The following is a 12,965-nucleotide window of genomic DNA, read 5'->3' on the forward strand; positions in this document are numbered from 1 at the left end:
CGTTCACACAGGCTGCGTAAGCGTAGTTGTAATGTATGGAACTGTATGAAACATAGCATACTGCTTGCGTGGCGTGAACGTTCACGTAGACGTAATGCGTGCAGTTACGTCTACGGGTTCACGCGCGTCACTACGCACGTGTCACGTGTACTTGCTGCTTATGCAATTGGTGTGAATCGGCCTTTTAATACTGTGCCTGCTCAGATTGCTTCAGTGCCGAGCGGAGGGCTGATTTGAATGACACTGGAGATGACACATTGCATGTACCTATCTATGGTGAAAAGTTAGTATAAGGCTCTCTCTGTTGCGCAATCCCATTTAAATGATAAAGAGAAAAACTCTGTAGGTGTTAACCATTTTGAGTCACCAACCGGTTAGGTAAGTACAAACAAAACTATATTTTCGAATTGAATTTCGAATGTTTTTAAAAAACATGTTAATTGTGATGTTAACCCCACTGAGATGTTGTCTTTGACATTTATATGAGATTATGTAATAGAGAGAGCCCTATACTAACTTTCCTCTGGTCCGGCCTGTTGGGAGGTTTCGGCCGTGGCTAGTTACCACCCTTTTAAGCGTTCCGGTACGATGCCATGTAGAAACCAAAGGAGTATGGGCAGTAAAAACCGCCATTCCTCCTTCCAGGTTAACCCGCTTCTATCTTAAACTGCATCATCAGATGAGATCTGAGATTGCAGTCAGGGGCTAACTTGTATTTGAATAAAATAAAAATTAATAAAAAATAAAGCTTTAATTAACTTAAATGATTAGTTAATATTTCACTGTTTAAATTTCGAATAATTAGAAGTCGAAGCCCGGAGTCGAAACCTGGGCAAGAAGCCTGAATTCTTCTTACGCTGATATCGGTCTACCTTGGCCAAATAATTCAACTAGGCAGAAGCAATTTCGATGAGGAAGCCAACAGAAGAATTCGGCTAGGTTGGGCAGCTTTTGGAAAACTAAGTCAAGTCTTCTCATCGTCAATTCCTCAATGCCTGAAAACAAAAGTCTTCAACCAGTGTGTCCTTCCCGTCCTCACCTATGGTGCTGAAACGTGGACACTGACAAATGGCCTTGTTCACAAATTCAAAGTTGCTCAGCGAGCTATGGAGAGGGCTATGTTAGGAGTTTCCCTGAGGGATAAGATCCGAAATGAGGAGATCCGCAGGAGAACCAAGGTCACTGACATAGCCCAAACTATTAGCAAGCTGAAGTGGCAGTGGGCAGGCCATGCCTGTCGTAGAGGCGATGGCCGTTGGAGCCGGAAAGTCCTTGAGTGGAGACCGCGTTTGAGCAAACGTAGTGTGGGACGCCCTCCAGCACGATGGACCGACGATATAAAGCGGCTGGCGGGAAGTGGCTGGATGAGGAAGGCTGAGGACCGGGTGTGGTGGCGCTCTATAGGGAAGGCCTATGTCCAGCAGTGGACGTCCACAGGCTGATGATGATGATGATGATATCGGTCGCGTAGGTCGGTCTTTATATCGTTGTAATAAGACGAATATACCTACTACGCTCGACGGACGTAAGGGACCGACAGTAACAGGAGGAATTCAAACCTAAAGGCCACCATTATCTCACGTAATTCACGTTAGGTGTAATCAGCTGAATTTGACGTGTCCTTTCCTTGAATTACTCGGTCGGTGGTCACGGTCATATGGGACACGTTTGCCCAAACCACATTAATTAACTAGATGTTATCATCCACATTTGTTTATAGCTAACTGCTAAACAATACATAATGAGATTATTCTAAACTGGATGATGATGCCTGTCGCTTTGTCCGCGTGGATTTAGGTTTTTGAAAATCCCGTGGGAATTTCTTATAAGTACTTCGATTTCTTTTCTTGTCTAGCTGTAGACAATTGATTTGATTGATTTATATATTTTTATGCATCGATCATGGATGAAGTAAATAATAATTCTTCATTGATATAAAAAAGTACATAGTATAGATGACAAATCACGGACCAAATAACATCGCTCAAGTGGCCAGGTTTCTCTAAGATAATAACAAAAATATTCATTCTAAAATTAAACTTAACACCCAAGCAATAAGTCTAAAAGATTAGACTAACTTGAAAAAAGATCAAAACTATTATTTTTCGAGCCGTTTTTGAAGCACCTTATTAAAATCCTGTAGATATACTCAAATGACTAGTTTTAAGCTAGATATATGGTTAAGATAGATATAATAAATGTTAAAAATCAGTCGGTACTAACCACACATTATACTTACGAATCGTTTTTTACAGGTAATCGTCACTTCGAGTCATGTAGTGAGGAAAGAATTCATAATATGCCTACATTATTCCATAGTATTAAACAAAGTCGGTGACTCGCATTTAGTCGGACTTTAACACAGGGCTTTAAATTCAAACTGTTTATGTATTCGGTAGTTCACCCTCGGGACTAGGGTTGCCTATCCACGCAGAATTATGGATGATTTAATATTTCTGTTAATACTGTGGCGGTCTCCACATACAAGCACAAGATACCCGTTTCCCGGACTTAGGTATTCGAAAGATTCAATATGAGTACAGCGATCGGACGTTGCGACGAAGTAAATTATAAATTAAAAATCATTAAGTTTGTTTTCAATTACGTGAAAACTCTTTGATATTCCAGGATAAAAAGTTTATGCCAGTCTCCAGGATGCAGCTTTTGTCTGCATCTTTAGTCGAAAACGGTTAAACTGATGAACTGTGACAAGTTAGCAAACGGACAGACAGACGTACTTTCACATTAATAATTACATGACTATGGATTTGCTTCCTTAGATGCCAGCCCTACAGAACTGAATGCTTGTTGTGAATAATATACGGTATTATAACAAACATAGGGAACAATATGTAAGATCATATATACCGTTGAAGTTATATTCTTGCGTATTAATTTTCTGTGTAAACTGAAAATTGCCTTAATACTCGTATTTCACTTAGGTTCTGTCTTGTGAAGTTGTGCTTAATTGAATGGAACGAATTGTTTGATGGATAGCTGGTAGGTACTGTTTTAGTTGAGTAGAACCATTGAATTATCATGAATTAATATTTCTTCAGCGTGAATTTGAGTGCGGGGTATTGGGTCCTAGCAACAGCGCATTTATACCTACATATAAGTGCTGGTTAAGAAACTTTAATAACAGTTAGTAACTGGGTGGGTAACCAACTTCCTCTGTGCCTCGGAAAGGACGCTAAGCTCCTCGTCTCTGCTGTTACTGAATCTTTAAAGTCTAGGTATATTAAATTCAGTGTGTGAAAATTCTGTACATGACTTTGGCAAAGCCGTAAGGAAATGCTATGATTTTAGCAGCCCGTATTGTCTGTGATATTAACATATGGGCATACATGTATGTATGTATATAACAAGTTTTTATTTATGTTAATTCCACCGTAGCGTCTAAACAGCTGAGCCGATTTTGATAAATGACGTGTCAACATGGTGTCAATGATTTCAATATTTAGGTCCGGATGACATAATGATAGTCTAGATTCTATATGAAATAAATCAATATGGCGGTTGTTATATCGTATATTGTATAATCGTACTATTTGGCTCAAACGAGAGCGATATGTCAGGTTATTTCGTTAATTCACCCTTAAATTGCCACCCGATACTCGGGAACTTGCGTCGGTCTATTCACCCCAAACTAAAAAATAATATACAAATTCGTTGTTTGGGATGAATACATACAACCTAGGGTGGCTGTTTTAGTGTGAACAAACGGAATAAGCCGATATGTCTTCTAGGCGTGTTGTTTGTTGCTCTAGTACTACTAGTTATAGCTACTTACGATCTAATGAGAAAATCGCTCGCGTGCAGAAAATTAAATAAGTTGGCAATTTGGATATGATCATAGTTCATACTGTAATAGTTAAGCTGTTGCGACATGGAACCAACTGAGAGTTACATACGCTGAACTTTCGTAAACAAATTATAGACAAGTTCTGCCTTTCATAAAAAACTCATTATACTGCTGCTGTAGGGTTACTCCCCGCCTGTTATCAAGAATCAGGAAGTGTTCATAGTGAATTAATATTGTTGGTACCATAGACCTACGATTTTTCGCTACGTTGGTACCAAGCAACGACTTCATGCTTGGACTCCAAGTCCCAACTCCTCAACCCTGATGATGCAACGGACAGCACGCCTAAACCATAAACCATAGAGATTCAGGAACTGTTCCTGGTAAAATAATATTGAAACTGCTGAGCATAGACTTTGTTATTGAATTCCAAGTTCCATCTCTTCAATCCTGATGCTGCAAGGTACTGATCTCCTAAGCCGTGTGGATTTGGAAATATTTGCTTGTGAATTGATATTTTAGGTACCAAGCAATGACTACTTATACTAAAAACTTTAAAAAAAAGCTGTTAGTTTCGCTAGAAGTCGGTTAAATCGTAAAGCGGCGTGCAATGCGACGTAATAAAACCCCCGAGGTGACAAAGATCGGGTTTACAGCCGCCCAGCGTGGGAAGTGCGCCGCGCTCCTGTAATATTCACGAGCTATGACAGGAACACAGTTCAACAAGCATACAGTAGGGCACACCAATACAGCAAACCTTTGGTCTCGCATCTACATACATTCTACACGCTCCACATTATGATATTTGTACTTTATAGACACCGCATCTGATAAATGCGAGGCGGGTTGATGTAATTTGTATTTTTCAGTACATTTTGTACGGCACATGTGGTACGTCCAGTCTAGAATATGAGGTCAGCATTAATATTTTAGACGTTCCAAACGCATCTCGCAGCGCCCGCTTCTCTGCCAGACAGCTGCCATGATCGTCGCTCTGTGTTGCATAACTGTAGGGATGTTAAACTGTGGACTGGCTCATCAAATATTCCCTGCGAACATACCTACTGCAGTGACAAACGCGCTTTTAAAATTGGGACACTGGTATATATTTTGAGGGCTGACATGTTAAAGGGAAACCGTTATTTAGTACCTACTTTGAAGCTCGCATTCATTTTCTGCATGTGAGTCCTATTCGAATTTTCGATATTTTTAAAAGGTTTGACAAAAGGTAATTGAATTAATTTTACTTTAGCAGCCGAAATTGATAATAATCAATCCTATCGTAATGTGTCGATAAGTTAGGAACGTTGTTATGCGGCAAAAATGGTCTATGGTAAAGGAATGTAAGAATTATTACAACCTAATTCTATTATTAAACAAAATAACCCGCTTCGTACACACTCGTTTTCACCCTATAAGTTATATCTAAGACCAATTTTCTCTTTCGATCAAACTTTGCTAAATCACGACCGACTTCCTACGGACGCGTCTCGTGAAATGTTCAGTGACCTCGAAAGCCTTTTCAAAGGCCTGCAGGCGAGGTAGAATCAGGCTTTACTTGACCCTATACTTAAAATATTTTCGGGTCGCTTTGGATACGCAGAATGTGACCCAAATAGGCAAGGTTAGATCATGCTTGGATTGATAAAAAGCATTTTCAAAGGCTATACGGGTATCTAATGTCCCCTCAGCGATATAAATGTTTCATTATCGTTTCATAATAACAACATGTTCCAGCAACATCAGTGCCAGCACTCCTGTCATTTCGCTTTGAACGCAGTCCGTTTGTAAAAATTAAACTTGCGTAATTATTAATATTCACCCTATCATATGTGACTAGGTATAGCCTATAGGTAGCTTTAGTACCTATAGTCTGTATCTACTAACTTATCTATCTTCTTAGAAACTTACTGCGGGAGAAGCATAGAAAGAAGCGACGTCCTGCATGATTAGGATTGGCATTCGTCCGGCTGAAGTCACCCGGATGTGGACTCATGCCACGGTTTCGGGGGGTTACGGACTTATCAAAACCAACCAACCCATTCGTCCCGGTGATATCATTCTCAAGGGTCATGAGTAAATAGGCATCTTCTTATCTTAGGCATCTTAGGCCGCATCATCACTTGCCACCAGGTTTGATTGCAGCCAAGCGCTAGTGTATAAAAAAATAACCTAAGACATGGTCAGAGTTCTCAGGAGGCACCCTTAGGAAGACTGCCTCCCGATTACTGTCAGGCGAAGTTCATATGGAATTTTAAAAGGTTGCGGGACTCGCGGGCATCATCTTCTCGTATTTGGTACAGATATAGCTTGCCAAGACCGATACAGGCTACTTTTTATCCCGGAAAATCACAGAGTTCCCATGAGATTTTTAAAAACTTAAATCTACGCGGACGAAATCGCAGGCATCAACTAATCACGACCGACTTATCACACGGACCCAATACGAAAGTGTGTTTGTTTGTTGGTTTGTCCTTCAATCACGTCGCAACGGAGCAACGCGATTTTTAATTTTTTACAACAACGTTATTAAAATTAAATACCTGGAGAGTTACATAAGCTTTTTTTATTCCCGAAAATCGAAAAGTTCCTACGGAATTTTGCAAGATTGTAAATCCACGTGAATGAAGTCGCGGGCATCATCTAGTTGGTAATAAATAAAACATGACCATACATAGGTTATATGAAGGAGGTAATGAATTATGTGTAAGAGGAACAGCGGTAGTGATCCATAAAATTGAGTAATTTGGCCGCTCTCCCGGGGTTGGCCGGCCTAATGAGGAAATATTGCCGATCGCAGATTATATACCAGCCCGAGGTGCTGTATTTATTGTTCGGCCATGTTGGATTGCTAACCCAAAATATTTTTAGATAACTATCTAGGTTATGCTTTCTTCATCGTCATCACAGTCAACCGATAGGTCGTGGACATCCACTGCTGGACATAGGTTTCTTGTAGGGACTTCTTGCGCCGCGCCGCCTGATTCCAGTAGCTGCCTGCGATTCGATTGATGTCGCCTGTCAACTTAGTGAGGGGTCTGGCAGCGCTGTGCTTTCTGCGCAGTGCGACAGTTGTTTGGGCTGTACATTGGCTGTATATTATGTCAGTCAGTCAGTTTCTAATTTTATGGAGTACATATAACTCCGTGAGGGTCTATACGTTGTTAGAACCTATGAGCAATATATCATTTTCTAGACCCAATGGTTTGAGCTGTACCTACGTTATGTCAATCAGTTTCTCCTTTTATATCATACTAGCTTTTACCCCCCACTTCGACCGTAAGCGGTATTTTATGTAGGTAATAGGCATTGAATGAAAGAATTTTCAGAATCATATCGATAGTTCCGGAGATCACCCCCTACATCAAAACTTACAAACTGTACTCTTAATATATTGACATAGATGTGACCGCAGCGTCACTGATACTTGAATAGTAAAATAAATCTCCATCAAAAAGGTACATTCGGTACATTGTGTTGTATTGTATCAGTAATCAAAAGCATAAATTAGTCATTGATTCGCGTACGTATCCAATGCAGCGTGAAGAGAGAAAGCTGAGATAAATAATAACGCACATAAATATACCCTTAACTGATTTCGTTTTCTATCTCATTGTTGACTAAACGCACATTCGTACAAGGCGAAACGTCGCACTCTGTGGTCACACGCAACCAAATAACTGACGACCACAATAATTAATTACCTATGACAGACAGCACCATGTTATTCGACTGCCACGGAGCTAAAAATAAGGTAATAGAAACGGTAAGAAAATCTGTTGTAAATTGTGGAATGTGGATGTTCCTTCAGGGATCACAGTATGTTCGCCTTCCATTTAGACAATCTGTGCGGCCAGCGGCGCCACTGCGCACACGAATCACAGTGACGTTTTGAAAGAAGCCAAGCTAATTAAAAAAACCGGCGAGGTGCGAGTCATACTCGCGCACCGAGGGTTCCGTACTCGGGTATTTTTTCCGACATTTTGCACGATATATCAAAAACTATTAGCCATAAAAATAAATAAAAATCTGTTTTAGAATGTATAGGTAAAAGCCCTACCATATCATACTCCACTTGGTATAGTTATCTTACTTTGGAAATTGAAACACATTTTAATTTTTTTTTAATGATGTAACCACAAATTGACAGTTTTCGGATTTATTGTTTTACTTGTGCTATAAGACCTACCTACCTGCCAATTTTCATGATTCTAGGTCAACGGGAAGTACCCTATAGGTACGACGGACGGACGGACAGACAGACAGACAGACAACAAAGTGATCCTATAAGGGTTCCGCTTTTCCTTTTGAAATACGGAACCCTAAAAAATATGACCGGGCGTCTCAAGTCAACAGTGTTTGGTGTTTAAATCAGACATCTAAAACCCTGGCATTAGTGCGCCAACATAACCACACGTCCTTCGATTGAGACAATTATCATCATCATCATCATCATCAGCCTGTGGACGTCCACTGCTGGACATAGGCCTTCCCTAAAGAGCGCCGCCACACCCGGTCCTCAGCCTTCCTCATCCAGCCACTTCCCGCCAGCCGCTTAATATCATCGGTCCATCGTGCTGGAGGGCGTCCCACACTACGATTGAGACAATAATGGGAGAAAAAAAAATCAAAATATCACATTCACGTTAGACGTATGAGGTTGCATATACTCATGTACCTAATCACTCGTGTAATACAAATAATTCTTATATTCGTTACGTGCAGTGGTGGTTCTCTTCTATAATCAAGGCGTGCAGTGCGTTCGACGTAGGTAAATGTACATTCAGCTTTGTGACTATGACAATGACAATAGTGAAAGTGGTAAAATTTGAATACATTTTAATAGTACGAGCGTAGTGGTTATCATTATTTGACCGAGTAATCCACATACGTGCGTGCGTTCAATTGCTTCACTTGAGCAATACTTTGTAATAGTTAGCCTGGGTCACCTGAATTGCATGCATAGTCATTAAAAATAGCATTTACAAATAATAGTTACGCCACAGTACGTAATTAATTGACTAAGGTAAAAGACACTTATAAGAAAATCTTTTTTCCGCATTTTTTTTCTGTTCATTGCTTTTGCTTGCATTAAGTTTCCAATTTTGGAATTAACTCCAGTAAAATAGTTCTTGGTAAAAGGTGAAATTGAATTTTAATATAAACGGCATCTCTGTTCTCTAGTTTTAATACAAATTCCCGTTTATAAGAGAAGCATTAGGAATATTCAATAAATTTTCAAGAATCTCTACTTAGCTCAACGTATCTAGTGGACTAATAATTTTTCCAAGGAGTCGTAAAATTTTTATTGCTCCGCTTAAATTCCGTTGAAGTGGAAAGTAAATGAAAACGAGAAGGAACGCCGGAGTGTTTCCTGCCGGCGGATCAGCGTCTATAGACATGCCGACTAATGGCATGCAAGGATTTGGTGCTTGAGTTGGCATTATAGTCATAGGTACCTATTTAGGCAAAAAGAATTTAGTACGGCGGTCTCTCTGTCACGTAATCCTATACAAATGATAGAGACAAAAATCTCAGTCGGCGCTAACCATTTTGAGTCACCACCCAATCACAAACGAAACTATTTAAATTTTAGTGCACGCTACAAAACGTGCGTCGCACGGCTCGCGACTAAAGTCATGAGGTTTGACAGCTCTAAATTAAATTAGATTTGTCTGTCGTTTTCTTATTTATTACATTGGTAAGAAAAAGATGCAAACACTCTAAGTTTTAGTTGCGCATAGCTCTTGCTGGTTCTTCTCGGTAGGAAAGGCATTTCGAACCAGTGGTAGTCTATGCTTTTGACGATTCAAAAAAACTTGTAAAAGTCTAATTGAATAAAAATATTTTGAATTTTAAATTGAATTTTTGAATTCTTAGAATCAGTACCATTGTACAACTAGTGTCTCTTATGGGTATACGTCTGAGTCGCTACCGCCATTTGGGAATGCAGATTTTATTGAGAAGAGCCAACATAAGCATAACTAAGAGCTGACTAGTTGGCTCATCTGCAGAAAGCCTTATGTAAATAATTATATTCGTATAGGCCATTTGAGATACGCATTCTGTCGTCACGTAGTAAAACGTAATTACTGCTGACGCTGTAAAAAATATATGGGCATCTGCGAAGACAAGTTACTTAGTTGCCAAGGGAGAAGGCTTCCTCAGAAAAAGACTTCTTGAAATACAACTACGGACCTACGGACACATAAAAATCGTTCAAGTGTGAGTTTGACTCGCACAAGAAGGGTTTCGTACCATCATACGAGAAATAAAACTTTTTTTTTTTTTTAAATTTTCATGGCGGTAATTTTGATTTTTTTAGTATTTGTTGTTATAGTGAAGTTGAAGCGAGCGAGTGAAAATTTCAGGTCTCTATTACGGTTAATGAGATACAGCTTGTTGACAAACAGACAGCCGGATGACGGATGGATAGCGGAGGCTTAGTAGGGTCCCGTTGGAATTCTTTTTCCCAACGCGGGAGATTTGGACCCCTATGTCCAAGAAATCTCTATTTATACCTATGCAATGAAAAATACTCCATCAAAATTATAACTGTAAAGTAATAGTTTAGTGATAAAGCCGCCTTTGCACCCCAGCACATTAAATTGTTTTCCTTCTTGTTTTTGTATTTAAGTATTAGCTGATGCCTGGGAATATGTCCGCTTGGATTTAGGCTTTTGAAAATCCCACGGGGACTCTTTGATTTTCCGGGATAAAAAGTAGCCTGTTTGGCTCTCCGGGTCTTTGACTACCCATGCAAAATATCAAATCATGTCGATAAGTTGCTCCGTTGCGACGTGATTGAAGAACAAACCAATAAACCCTCAAACAAATTTTGGTATTTGTAATATGAGTAGTTTTCTGTGTTTTGTTGCATCAAAGTCTTAGAATATACTAGGATTACTGTATGGTCGTGTATCTTCGCATAGCGATAATGAATTACTCTATAATCCTGTGCGGTGGCATTAAGCTCGGACCACTTAGTTATTGCTATACATTTTGCTGCACAAGTTACGATGTTCATTAAGACAAGTGAAGACTGAGAGAATACGTTAAAGTTATTAGGATACTGTGAGTCTGTGAGGTTCATACGATGCGGGTGTTATATACAACCTGACCTTTGGCAGGCTGCATTAATGAGGCTGGGGGATTAAGGACTTGGACAGATACAAGGCTCTAATTTCAGGGACAGCGCTTGTCGCAGTTGAGCGGTTTTCATATACTTAGATTTTAGGAATTAAAATGAAAATATAACTAGCATCCAAAATAAGGTAAATTAAACTAACGCTATGTACAAATCCGAGTACATTATATCTGTTTTTACCCGACTGCGGCAAAGCCAAAAGGAAAGGTTATGATTTTAGCAGTCTATATAACATACACAGGATGTTTGTATCCAGATTCTGTGTGTTCCACCGTAGTGTCTAAACTACTGGACCAATTTTGATGAATGAGGTGTCAATTGATTCATTGTAAAGATCCGGATGACATAGGCTATATATTATACGAAAAAAATTTACCTAACGGATGTTACATCAAAAAAGTAGAGGTCTTCAAAAATTTTTTTTGCTTTTGTATAGAGTGGGATGTCAAATGAAAGAGGAGAAAATTATGAGCTCATGAATGTAAATGTACAAACAACATTTAAATATACCAAGTGTCAGGAAAACAATTTTACTCTAATATTTCAGCGTTTATTAAGATAATCGCAGTCGGGTTTTAGTTTTCAACTTTATCTTGTTAAATTATATTTCACACCACACGGCAACTTTTTCACGCTGCTTTAATATTTCTATACCTACTTATTCTAAATTCTGTCACTTGATGCGGGTGTTGCAAACAACTTGACCTTTGGATGACTGCATTAATGAGGCTGGAGAATTAATTCTGCTGACAGCGGTGCTGGTAAGAGCCTTGGTTAGTAGGACAAAGTAAAAAATTATAGAGCCAGAAATATCGATTAACTTATCCTACTTTTAATACTATGCGGAGCACAAAACGATTTAAATCGGTTTAGAAGAAATCGGTGTAGGTATACTTATACCAAAAATATTGGTGTACATTAATGCGTATTGCTTTGCACATAAGAATGAAACGTAGGGCTTAGGTGTATTATATCGTTTACTCAAACCTTCCTGAAAGTATGTTAATTATTACTCTAGTGTAAAAAATATCAAAATCGGTGAGATAAACACAGACATACATACTGACCTAGATACATACGGGTCGAATACTTAACCTCCTGTTTTGTAGTCGGTTAAAAAGTTCAATATACGTGCTCATTTTTGGGAGGAGGATGAACTTATCACAGACAATATCTTGTAAACCAGATCTCCAACTAATGAAATCGTTAGCTCATTTGTGTGAACTCTGAACAACACGATATAACGAATCAGGCATGACCCTTGTAAGTTGTGACCTACTTACACTTATGAGAGGATGTTACATTTCCTTTGGGATGAATACATAGTGTTTTATGGTATGTGAATAATGAATATGGTATACAGAATGATGCTCTATTCTTATTTATGAAACACATTAAGATACAGCAATCCGATTTCCGGGTAAAGACAAATTAATGGCGTTTATAATAGCTTAATGATAATAATAACATATTATGATAAAGTATCTTCCTTAATTACCTGTTAGTAACTGGTTCGCTTTCGGTATAAAAAATTTGGTACCTATTTACCTCAATTTCAAATTCTCAGTGCAATTCAATACGGGCTTCATTATCCCTTAGAAAATTTCACAAAATACCTTAGTGATATGCCACCCAATATGGTACCTAATAAGTACGCAATTTTTTTATTCGTTTCTTCCGCCATCTTGTATTTTATGGATGTCATTTTGGTTTTGTAAATTCAAAACCTAGCCTATATCACACGGCTTAGACAAATTGATAGACACCTAATCGATTAAAATCCGTCCAACCGTTGGGATGCTTTGAGGGTATAAAGAATCCCACATAGATACACATTACACAGATAACCGTAAAAACAGAACCCTGTATTTACCTGTCGGGTAATAAACTATATTGAATGTACCTAGCGACCAAGTTTAAATCTAAAGCAGACCCCAGTCCATTCAAACTCTTCCCTTAACTAAACAGAAAAAGCGGGCAAGAGACAATAAAATCAACCAAAGTGGCCTCAGA

At 38.9% G+C, this 12,965-nt stretch overlaps 1 protein-coding gene across 1 annotated transcript in view; it reads left to right on the forward strand.

Moving 5' to 3' along the window:
• The window catches only part of LOC123867426, a 212,647-nt gene that overhangs the window by 47,988 nt on the left and 151,694 nt on the right, over positions 1 to 12,965 (forward strand). The window lies entirely within an intron of this gene.

Source organism: Maniola jurtina, chromosome 8, assembly GCF_905333055.1.
Source record: "Maniola jurtina chromosome 8, ilManJurt1.1, whole genome shotgun sequence".
Taxonomy (NCBI): Eukaryota; Metazoa; Arthropoda; class Insecta; order Lepidoptera; family Nymphalidae; genus Maniola; species Maniola jurtina.